We start from the raw sequence: 12,681 nt of genomic DNA on the forward strand, positions 1-12,681 counted from the left end.
TTATGTATACATTTTCGTCTGAAATGTTTTGAATCTCATACACTTTCCATTCACATGCCCTGAAGACGGTCTGGTTTGTTTTGAATTTCGCACAAAGCTACACGAGGGCTATCTGCGTTAGCCGTCCCTAATTTAACAGTGCAAGACAAGAGGGAAGGCAGCTAGTCATCACCACCCACCGCCAACTCTTAGGCTACTCTTTTACCAACGAATAGTGAGATTGACCATCACGTTATAACACCCTCACGGCTGAAAGAGCGAGCATGTTTGGTATGAAGGGGATTAGAACCCGAAACTCTCAAATTACGAGTCGAGGGCCTTAACCACCTGGTCATGCCGGGCCTAATTTTCTTCAAGTGAAATAACTTGTAAAAAACAATGCTACATTTTTATATTTAAAACTGACGTGAGATGAGCCAATGCTGATTAATTATATATATATATATATATCTTGTAAAGACTTTCAAATTATATGGTTTATGTAGAAATTTACAAGCAATATGCAATTTTCATTTTCTTAATTTTTTTTACTTTCTAATTTTCTAGTTCAAAACCTTCTGATCTAACAGGTTTGTTTGTGAATTTCGCTCAAAGCTACTCGAGGGCTATTTGCGCTAGCCGTCCCTAATTTAGCAGTGTAAGACTAGAGGGAAGGCAGCTAGTCATCACCACCCACCGCCAACTCGTGGGCTACTCTTTTACCAACGAATAGTGGAATTGATTGTAACATAATAACGCCCCCATGGCTGAAAGGGTGAGCACGTTTGGTGCGATTGGGATTCAAACTCGCGACCCTCAAATTACGAGTCGAACGCCTTAACCCACCTGGCCATGTCGGACCACTGATGTAACAAGACAAAAATTATTGTCGAGTTGTAAAATGTTACATAAATGCATTTTTATCTTTTTAGTATATGATGAGAAAAGTAATTAGGATCTTAGAACTCTCCATAAAAAATGTATCATTAAAATAATATGGGGTGTTCCAAAGTTATCGAATCCTCGTCGCACCAAACATGCTCACAGTTTCAGTCGTACGGGCGTTATAATGTAACGGTCAATCTCACTATTTGTTGGTAAAAAAGTCGCTCAAGAGTTGGCGGTGGGTGGTGATAACTGCCTTCCCTCTAGTCTTAAGGTGCTATCAGGTCATCCCATAAGTAATGTCCGAAAATTAAATACAGAAAGTGCATCATCATTTCTGTCTTTGTAGAAAACTTTAATGACTAAAATATGTAGTAGGACATGTATAACAATGTTCAGACTCCACTCTTTTCAGATCATTAATCAAATAAACCCTTATGAAGACGGATGTGTCTGAGGAGCACATTAGGCATATAATGGTTTATGAATTTAAAAAAGGCAATAGTTCAGCAGAAACTACACGAAACATTCAAGGTGTTTATGGTGTGGAGTCTCTCAATGAAAAAAATGTCGAAGGTGGTTTCAGAAGTTCAGATCGGGTGACTACAGCCTTAGTGATGCACCACATTCAAGTCACCCTATTGAGTTCAATGATGGCTTGCTGCTGGCTGCACTTAATGAAGATTTTGCTGTAACAGTTGAAAAACTAGCACAGAAACTTAATTCAACCAATTCAACAGTTCACCGTCATTTGCAACTTGATAAAAGGGTCCCCCATGATTAGACAGAAGCCAACCTTAGAGCAAGGGTGGACATTTGCACTTCTCTGCACTCTCTTTAACGTAACTCACCTTTATTGGACATGGTTAGTGACTGGAAATGAAAAATGGATATTTTATAAAAATGTTAAGCGCCGTAGACAATGGCTCAGTGCAGGTAAACTGGTTAAAACACAGCCCAAAATGGACCTCTAGGAAAGTATTGTTAATTGTTTGGTGGAATATTGTTGTTTTTGTTGTTTTGAATTAAGCACAAAGCTACACAATGGGCTATCTGTGCTCTGCCCACTACGGGTATCGAAACTCGGTTTTTAACGTTATAAATCCGCAGACATACAGCTGAGCCACTGGGGGGCAATATTGTTGGTGTGATTCACTTTGAGTTGCTGTCACTCAATACAACTATTACATCAGACTTCTATTGTCAACAGATAGAGTGCTTGAATGTTGCACTGAAAGAAAAGATGACTACTTTGATCAATTGTAAAGTGTTTTGTTACATCAGGATAATGTACGGCTCCATACAGCAAGGATCACATTTGCAAAGATTGAAGAGCTAGACTGGGAAAAACTTCCACATCTTCTTTATTCTCTAGACCTTGCCCCATTTGATTATCATCTATTCCAAAGTTTGCAAAACTATCTTGATGGAAAAGAGCTTGTAACACATGAAGATGTCAAAACTACCCTCTCTACGTTCTTTTCCTCGAAACACCAATAATTTTATAAAAGTGGCATTCAGAAGCTTGTGAATCGTTGGCAGAAAGTAATTAATAATAATGGAACATACATTATTGATTAAATAACATTAAAAGCGTTTGAAATCGTTTCTCTTTCTCTGAACCTGAAATTGGATATAGCCCTCGTGTTCCTCTGTGCGAAACTCAAAACAAACCTGTGACGGATAAGCATTTAAAAATTTCATCATCAGTTAGCAAGACGCTTCTCAGCGCGCTGATTGGTTGATACGTCCTGCACATACACAGTTTGCATGATTTAAGAAAGATATCTCGACAATGTTGTTTGTATGTGAGTATATGACTTTTTAACATGTGTACGAATGTCTTTTGTTGGCGTTATTTTAGTTTTGGTTCAATGCTCTAGGCTAGGGGTCACCAGCAGCTAGATGCTTGGAAATAAAAAGTGACATTTCATCAAATGTCCGACAGTCATAACAAAATAAATCACACCGATGGTCGCTTTAAGCTGGCAAACACAAGACGTTATGATAAAAAGAAACAAGGCTGTCACGCGCATTTTTAACCAACAGGAAAATTCTTCTTTCGTCCTTGCTGCCCGTTTATTCATATCGAGGCACGTATCTATGAAAGCATTAGGATTTCGAAAATAAGTGCAGACTTAACCCTCGTCCTATCGACTTCTCTTGTAAATTCAGCGGCCTAGGATTACCGCTTTAGGAAGCTCATTTCTCTTTGTAGTCGGGTTATGCGCTTTTCTTATGTCGTTCTTCGGTAAGTGTCGTGGCAAACGTACGTACGTTTTAATATATTTAGTTTGTGCGTTCTTGGACCAGTACAATACTTTTCTCACAGCGTTCTGTGTTTTTCATTTTCAGATCTTGTTTTTTTTCACCCATCGTTATAGCTGCTTTTAAAAAATGAAAAGTGGACTCTGAGTGTCGTGCTTTCAATGAAGAATGGGGAGAAAAGTACTTCTTTGTGAAAACAAAAAACCAGAAAGCTACTTGTGTGATATGCACCGAAAGTGTTGTCGTTTGGAAAGAGTACAATCTTCGGCGTTACTATGAAACAAAACATCTATCAACATATTTGAAATTTTCAGGAAAGTTTCGTTCTGAGAAATTTGAATCCATGAAACGTGTTTTGAATCTCAAAAGAATCTCTTCACGAGAAAGTGTGCTGAAAATGAATTTGTCACGCGTACAAGTTACAAAATAGTGCATAGGATGGCAGAGCGAGGAAAACCTTTAACTGACGGAAACTACATCAAAGAGTGTATGATGGAAGCAGCAAATGAGCTGTGTCCTGAAAAAGCCAATTTCTTTGAAAGTATCAGCCTTTCAGCAACTTCAGTTGTACGGAGAGCAGAAGAACGTGGAGAGAACATCGCATTACAGATACACCAAAAAGCTAGAAACTTCCTATGGTATTCTCTGGCACTGGATGAGTCTACTGATCTCTCAAGTATGTCACAACTTTTCGTGTTCATTCGTGGAGTTAATTTGGACTTTCAGATTACGGAAGAGTTGGAATTAGTTTGCAGCATGCACGGAAGAACAACTGGGGAAGACATTTTCATGGAAGTGCATAAAACTTTGCAAGACTATAACCTTCAGTGGAATCAGCTTAGAAGTGTAACAGTTGGAAGATCTTCAACTCCCAAGCGCTCTGTTCATACACTGCATCATACGTCAGCAAGCACGCTGTGGAAAAGACTTAGATATTTTTTGCGTACTGAAACAAGTCATTTCTGCAGTGAACTTCATCCGGGGTCATGCACTTAATCATCGCCAGTTCAAGGCGTTTCTTGAAGAAATTGATTTGGATTTCTGTGACTTGCTTTATCACACGGCGGTGAGGTGGCTCAGCTGCGGTAAATTCTTGTCTCGTTTTAATAAGCTGAGAAGAGAAATAGATATATTTCTTATCAAGAAATATAGAGCCGAACCACTTCTGTCGGATCCAACCTGGTTGTCAAAGTTGTCATTTTTTGTTGACATCACATCCCACATGAATGAATTGAACTTGAAACTTCAGAGGAAGAATAACCTTGTCTCTGATCTCTATAGAATCATTAAAGGATTTCGGAGAAAGCTGTCATTGTTTGAAGCACATTTGGAAGGAGAAAACCTCTCTCATTTTCAGTGTTTCAATGAGTTTCATGCTGGAATCACAGATGTCAACCTGGAGTTTCAGAAAAAGATTATTTGGGATTTAAATAAGCATTTTTAGAGAGATTTTCGGATCTCGACAGAATCGAAAGTGACATTCTCCTTTTTCAAAATCCTTTTGATTGTGTCATTGATGACGTGTCAGTAGAACTTCAGCTGGAGGTCATCGATTTGCAAGGAAATGACTTGTTGAAAGCAAAGCACAGAGAGAGACTACTTATTGTATTTTACAACTGCATACCTGAAGATGATTTTCCAAAGCTGAAGCAGTTCGCATCTGGTATGGCGTCAGTGTTCGGAACAACTTATGTCTGTGAACAAGCATTTTCAAAAATGAAGTATGTGAAGTCGGTACATCGATCAAGGTTGACTGATGAACATTTGAAAGCAATTCTAATGATTGGATGCAGCAATTCAAAACCGAACATTGAAGATATTTTGAAAGCCAAACGCCAATTTCGTAAATCTCACTAACAGTTTTGCGGCGCTTAGTGAAATTCAGATACGTACTCACTATGTGCGATGTGACAATTGTTTTTGCTAATGTCACCTTCTTTGATAACCTTTTGGTAAATAAAAATGCTGGTTGTATTTCTATTTATTTTTTTATTATATGTGTGTATTGCATGCTACTCCCATATGGCTAATGTGGCATCCTAAACTTAGTGTTAAGTATTTTACAGAGAACTTTCGTTCTAGCTTGTGAGTATTGAACATAATGATCATGTGGCCCGCGCTTCTCATTTCCCAAGTTATCTGGCCCCTGTGAAAAAAGTTTGGTGACCCCTGGTCTAGGCAAAATCTGGGATAGCTATAGGATTAAATAATTAATTGCTATGCTACTTATTGTTTTTACACATTTAATTAAATAGTTAAAAGAATCATGATACGATATACAAATCAAGTACATAAACCACAGATAAGGTAGACCTAATGAAGATATGGAGGACAACCCTGTGGCTTCTGTCGTTTTTCACAGCTACAGACATCACAGTAACATACTTACCACCAAAGTCGTGGTAATTCGAACCAACTAATCGATACTATATGATATATATATTTGGGGTTTATCTGTATAATTCACATATAATACCAACTACTTTGATGGAATTACGCTCGAAGTTTTCATTACTAGCGTATAAACTTAAAGAGCTTCCCACGTATAAGAATATCAATTGTTTACAATCAATAGAAACTTTTGTTGAAGGGCCCGGCATGGCCAGGTGAGTTGAGGCGTTCGACTCATAATCTGAGGGTAGCGGGTTCAAATCCCGGTCGCAACAAACATGCTCGCCCTTTCAGCCGTGGGGGCGTTAGAATGTGACAGTCAATCCCACTATTCGTTGGTAAAAGAATTCCTCAAGATTTGGCAGAGGGTGGCGATTACTAGCTGCCTTCCCTCTAGTCTTACACTGCTAAGTTAGGGACGGCTAGCGCAGATAACAATCATGCAGCTTTGCGCGAAATTCAAAAACAAACGAACAAAATAAACTTTTGTTGAAAATTGTCTATGTGAGTTTCTTCACTAAGCACTTTAGAGCTAGGGTTTTATATTAAATATCAGAAATGTAAATAATATGTGTTTTAAGTATTGGTATTCAATTTTAAGTAGATACACAAGCACTGGAATATATTTTTACATGATTTATTTGCAGTATAATTACTTTTCCGTTCTTACTTAGGCGTAGCTCAGTGATTTAGTGTGTCCGGACTGTGATCCAAGAATTGTGTTTGAGTCCCGTTGATGCTGAAACCTGCTTCGCACTTTCGGTTCGTTGATGCGCCATACAAGTGACAATTCGGTCATCAGACACAACTCTCTCAACATTTGTTTTTCCTTCTAGTCTATCACCTCAAAATGAGCGCCCATACACCAATAAATATTGTGTAACTTTGCGCAAAAATTCTAAATACAATGTCAAGCTTCCTGGATACTCTATAAATCTGTTTTAACCCTTACTTCATTTTGGAAATGACCGAAAAATAATAGACAATTTCAGCCAATTAATGGGTTGATGCATTTTATATATCTATTCTTTTCTGGTAGTTTACTCATTAAACAGGCACATTCATTGCTCTTATATGGCGTGATGTCTAAGCTTTAAATTTAGTAAATTATGTAAATATAGTATAGAAACTGAAGTTATTATTTTATTACATACATTGTATACAAGTACTCAACGTTCCCATAAAAAAAATATGTATATTATGGTATTGATAAACTTTTTTTTGCCTATTCTATCAAAAGGATACACAGTAGGCTATCTTATTTCTGTTCTTCATAGAAGAATAATATAGAATGTTATATATATCTATATTAAAGCTGACATACCTGTTCAAAGTAGATCCAAATGCCAGTCTTTTATATCACTCCAGGGTGACCCTAAAAAATACACTACAGGTTTGATGACAATTGGTTCACTATTACTCAATTATAAGCGGACACAATGCAAATACATATATATACACAGAGATAATTTTGTCAGATAGTGATTTATGTACCCTAATAACACCCAATAAGTAGCTCAAAGGAATATCTGAAGGTTCAAAACGAGAATAATAAGTTGTTGTATAGCTTTGTGATTAAGAGCAAAATAAACAAGTACATCTATATATATATAAGTATTAGTATTAACATCAGCTTCATTACTATACGTTATATTACAGATTAAATCGTTAATGTGAAATAAATTGTGTCTGTGGGAAATTATTTTTGTTGAAATAACTACTTTTACACCATAAAAATAAGAATAAATAATTTAGCTATTTCACAAGCTAAAAATAATCTTAGTTTTTTGTTTTTTTAAGAACTGTGAAATTCTATTAGAATTAAGTTAAAACCAGATTTCATGTATAAGTAATTATTTGTTCGTTTGGATTTAAGCACAAAGCCGCCCAAAGAGCTGCCTGTGCTCTGTCCATTAGGGATATAAATATAAATAAACAGAACAATCTTATTCAGAAAAAAATTGACGTTTCTAACTTTATTATCTGAGATAACTTTTCAGAAAGCCTATCTTAATATCAGAACTCAAGGTACTGTTTTATTATTATCGATAATTGAGCATGATTTTTATTTGCTAAAGATGTATTGTGCTACAATGAAAAGGATTAGTACAGTGTACCAATATCTCAACATTTTTTTACCATGCCGCTTGCTGGGTTAGCGGTAAGTTTATGGACTTACGATGCTAAAATCTGGGGCTCACTCAGTTTCCTGCGGTGGACAAAGCATAGATAGCTTACTGCGTAGCTTTGCGTTAAAAAGACCAACAATAATACATTTTAACTCACTTATAAATCACGGCATTGCTTTCATTTTGAGTTTCATTTTTTATTAAGTTTCCTAAGACCTCCACCTTGACAGTTCAGTTATAAGCCTGAGGGATTATAACTCTAAAAATCGGATTTCCATATCGAATATGTAGCTTTGTGCTTAAGAAAAACAAACAAGCTTCCTAAGTTCAGATTTCGGTAGTTTTTATCGTCTATCGTGTGAATGCTATTATTCGATATTCTGATACAAACAGCTGTGTTTCTTGTTATTCCAAAGAGTTTTTTTTTTCACTTTCTTATTTTTCTTACATGGTAACTTGAAGCGTATTACTATAGGTGTGAATACAATAATAAGAATCGTATTTTCAATGCTATTTTTTTCTTCTTTAAACAAAATAACTTTTCATCCCCGGAATGATCATGTTACTAATATTACCAGCACCCTTGCTGTTGAAAGTAGTGGTTGTATAAACCTAATTCTATTATTTCTCCCCTTTTTTAAATGTGAAACTGTATGCTGTATATATATTAAGATCTTAATGGGCTCTAGCCTGAAGGCAAAATTCAGTGGTTTAGATTTTTTTTCAGACTAAAATTTACCTATATTAGAGAGCGAATATATATAGATAAACAGAGTAGTACAAGTGTGATTGTATACATAAGTATGGAATGCGATTTAATTTAACGCGATTGTTTGGACAATCGAATTTCAGTCAAATTAATGTGTTAGCAATAGAGTAGGGTCGTGATATGTGATATATCTACGTATTTGAAAACAACATGAAAGGTTCATTGAAATTGGATAGATCTAATTTACAATATGTACTTTGAAATAAGAAAATAACGTGGATCATAAAAGAGTGATTATAAAAGTTTTGATTAAAATAATTTTTCAGTTTTCCAATACCAACTTATTCTTCATTAAGAGACGGTAGAAAAGGTCACGTTTTTGTGAATAAAAAATATTTCTATTCGATTTGTTTTGTATTGAATTTCGCTCAAAGCTACACCAGGGCTATCTGCGCTAGCCATCCCTAATTTAGCAGTGTAAGACTAGAGGGAAGGCAGCTTGTCATCACCATCCACTACCAACTATTGGGCTACTCTTTTACCAAGTGGGATTGACCGTCACCCACGGCTAAAAGAGCGAGCAAGTTTTGTGTGACGGGGATTCGGACCCGCGACCTTCGAATTATTAGTTGAGTGCCTTAACCATCTGGCCATGCCGGGCCCATTTCTATTCGAAATGGTGTTTTCTATAAAATGATATTAGAAAGTAAATATAAAAGTTGTTAGACGCGATGGGTAGGTTATTCATCATTGACTTCTAATTTATTTCTGAATGACTTTTATTATTTGATCATTCAATATTTTATGTCAGTTTTTGAGTGAAATATTGAAAATGATCTCAAGGTTTGAGATAATTCTCGAAAAACAAATGAACTATAATTTAATGTATACATATTACACTAGATGGCTGTTGTTTGTTTTGGGATGAGGAAATAAGTTTTGTCATTTCGATTTCCTTAGAAACTGAATTGGTAATGGTAATCTAGGTAATAATTTATTTATTTATTTGAATAATAAAAAAAACAAACTCAGTTGGAATACTGATTACAAGGTAATTCTGCTTAATAAAGGATAATTATTTGTGGGAAAGGGCTCAAAGGAAGGCTGCTGCTCTTACCACTATTAGGAATAGAACGATTACGAAGAGGGAAGGGTTATTCCAAGGCTAAGTGGATACATGTTAATAATAGAAGGGTGAGAGATGATATTGAAATTTTAAGAATTATCCATGAGTTATGATTCAAACAATAAAATATTCATTTTTTTGTACTATATTCTGATTGCAACAGGATGAGAGGACACAACTTTTAACTTTTAAGATTTGGGAAAAAAAAAAATAAGGGTAGCCTTTAGTTAAAACAGTTTTGTGGTGATTGGTTTATGGTTGTGCAGTGAATTACGCTAGACCGTAGTAGAGGGTGTTACTCAGAAATGTTTAAAAGGGGAATCAATAATTTTCAGGAAAATAAAGGGTATATATTTTTTAAATATATTTTTCTACAAAGTGAGAGATACAATGTTCCTGTTGTTTGAAAACAATGGTATTGATTTATAAATAAGTGAAAAATAATCATTTTTTTAATTATTTGATATGACTTCAGAAAATACTAATTTAATTGCACTGTTTAGTTAATGAGCTTGGACAAAAGAAGAAGGAAACATTTCATATCTAAATTTTAATAGTGCTTCAGTGGCTTGATTACAAATTACCTGTAGAGTCACAGAGAATTATAATACAGTCAGTAAGCTTAAAAGTTAATTCTATTAAGTTATATTTATTATTACAGTTAGGATAAACAATAATAAGTGTAGCACTTAACTGACTAGCTTGAAAAATTTGCAGAAAACTTGTAAATGAATATTGTAAAAGAGGAAAGTTATAAAGCAACTGGATTTAAAAATGTTAATGAAGATATATATTTTTATTCTTAATTTCATAATTTTCATATTGTAAAAGACATATCTCAAGTTAATGGTTTTTCTGTGACTTTTGAAGCAGTTTTAATAACAGTTTAGTTTCATTATAAATTAGTCTTTATCATTTCATTTTACTATTTTGACTTTGTATAATGCTTGAACTTTAGTATAAATATTTGACGTTGAATTATACAAATGTCCAGGTCTTATATAAATCTTTGGTTAAACCTCAGTCCCACCCCAAATGTTTACAGTTTTGTTTTTTCATCTAAGAAAGAATAGTGACTTGTTGGAAAAGGGCTCAAATGTGCATCTGGAGATAAAATAATTGACTTATAAGGATAGGTTAAGATCTTTTAACTCAGTTTCTGTTGAGAAAAAAGGTTAAGAGATGATCATATTAAATTTTGAAATGTTATTTAGGAGATCGGTAGAGGAAAAGCCTCTGATTTTGTGGGCTGTATCTTGAAGGCAAGAAGGCCAGAGGATACAACTTTAAGATTTGTGAAATATAGACTATTCTCCAGTTAAGTTTGTTTGTTGTTGAGCTTAAAGCTACACAGTGGGCTGTGCTTGGTGCATTCATAATGGGTGTTAAATCCCAGTTTTTAGCATTATAAGTCTTCATACTTACTGCTGAGCCATTGCAGGCTCCAATTAAAAAAGTTTCTTTTTTTTTTCACAGGTTGATTAGCTTATGAAATGGTTAAAAGCTAACATTTTAAGTTTAAGAGGAGAATCAGTTAATTCTTTTCCTCAGTGGTAGGTGTGCAAGAACAGCCTTGAAGGACTAAATGAATCCTTGCTGTCTGTATTTTTTACTGGTTCAGATGAGATAAAATTATATTCTTGAAATTATTAAATATATGTATGTGTGTTTGTGTGTGTGTGTACTAAGAACTGGGGTTTACATACTCATGGTAGATGCAGTGCATACAGCCCATAAGGTACCTCATTTAAGGTAATATGTACAGTTCTGTCTGCTCTTTTAAGTATTTGAAAAACTTATGAAAAGTTCACTGAGATTGGGTAGATCTACATTCATAAAGTGTACTTTGAAATAAGAGCCATAGATCACTAAAAAGTGACTTCAGAAATCTCTCAGGCATACCCAGAAAATTCTATTTTAATTGTCCTATTCCTGACTAAAGTATTAAAACTGATTCCAAGTTCAAGGTAATTTGAGAAAAAAAAATTATAAATTGGTATATACATATTGTACTTGATAGCTGTTGCTAATGTTTAGATTTAGGAAATAAACTTTGTCACTTACAGTAGATATACTGAGAAATTGAATTCATGATGGTAAGCTAGATGATAATCTCTTTCCTTAGTTAAAAAACTCGTTTCACTTGGAATACTGGTTATAGCAGTCAGGTCTATGTATTTTTTTAAAATTAACTTTTGTTTATTTGTGGAGTAAAGAAAAAGTGCTTTCTGTTTGCAAAGAAGTTAGGTGAGCATTTAAAGAAATACTAAAGTTGCAAAACTAAATAAATAAGTTAGATAAGGAAATTATAGAATTATAAAGAAGAATATCAAGGTTAAAAATTAGTGAAGGAGGAAGAACATGCAAGCTTACTGATGGAAGATAATCTGTTACTTGGGAATCAAGCTTACTGATGGAAGATAATCAGTTACTTGGGAATCAAGCTTACTGATGGAAGATAATCTGTTACTTGGGAATCAAACTTACTGATGGAAGATAATCTGTTACTTTGGAATCAAGCTTACTGATGGAAGATAATCTGTTACTTGGGAATCAAGCTTACTGATGGAAGATAATCTGTTACTTGGGAATCAAGCTTTCTTCAGTTGTTAAAGTAACTATGAAACAGGCATATAAGTTATAAAAAGCAGAGATATAAGTAGGAATGATTCTTGGTTTCTTAAAAAACAGACATCTACAATCTTATTGGTTAGAAATATTTACAAAGTAATTTTGTAGTACTATGAAGAATTCTGAAATGCAATGTCCACATATAATTGGAAATGTTAGATTCAGTTTATGAACAGAACTTTATAAAATTTAGTTGTGTTGTGCAGTACATTATTTATACAGTGTATTAAAGATTTTTGTTAGTTTGCATTTAAATTTAATGTTTTCTTTGTTTAGATTCTTTTTAAGTATCAAACTTCATATTTATAAATTAATATTAACCTTTGATCAAAGGTAATTCAAAGCAAATTACTTTCATAGATCAGAACTAAATATTCATTCAGCAATGAGCATAGCTAATGTAATACACTATTCTTACTTATAATGACCAGAATGCATTTTCTTGTTACATTGGTACAGTATTTTTGCCGTAATCCTAATGATACCTCATGAGTTTTTTTGACAGGTTAAGAAATTAATTATAATTCTAAATCCATATACTAAGCTAACAATACAAAATAATT

The 12,681-nt window shown here is 34.3% G+C and overlaps 1 protein-coding gene across 5 annotated transcripts in view; it reads left to right on the forward strand.

The window, feature by feature from the left end:
- Positions 1-12,681, forward strand: part of LOC143226184 (dynein axonemal assembly factor 19) — a 44,562-nt gene that overhangs the window by 17,323 nt on the left and 14,558 nt on the right. The window contains exons 1-2 of one of the 5 annotated variants that reach the window (XM_076456805.1): positions 9,257-9,347; positions 11,834-12,101. The exons of 1 other annotated variant lie outside the window; for it this stretch is intronic. The gene's annotated coding sequence lies outside the window, so the exon portion shown is untranslated. Of the gene's footprint in view, positions 1-9,229; positions 9,556-11,833; positions 12,102-12,681 lie in introns of those variants that run through there. 3 more of the 5 variants (XM_076456804.1, XM_076456807.1, XM_076456808.1) reach the window with 3 other exon arrangements.

The sequence above is a fragment of the Tachypleus tridentatus genome, chromosome 9, assembly GCF_004210375.1.
Source record: "Tachypleus tridentatus isolate NWPU-2018 chromosome 9, ASM421037v1, whole genome shotgun sequence".
Classification (NCBI taxonomy): domain Eukaryota; kingdom Metazoa; phylum Arthropoda; class Merostomata; order Xiphosura; family Limulidae; genus Tachypleus; species Tachypleus tridentatus.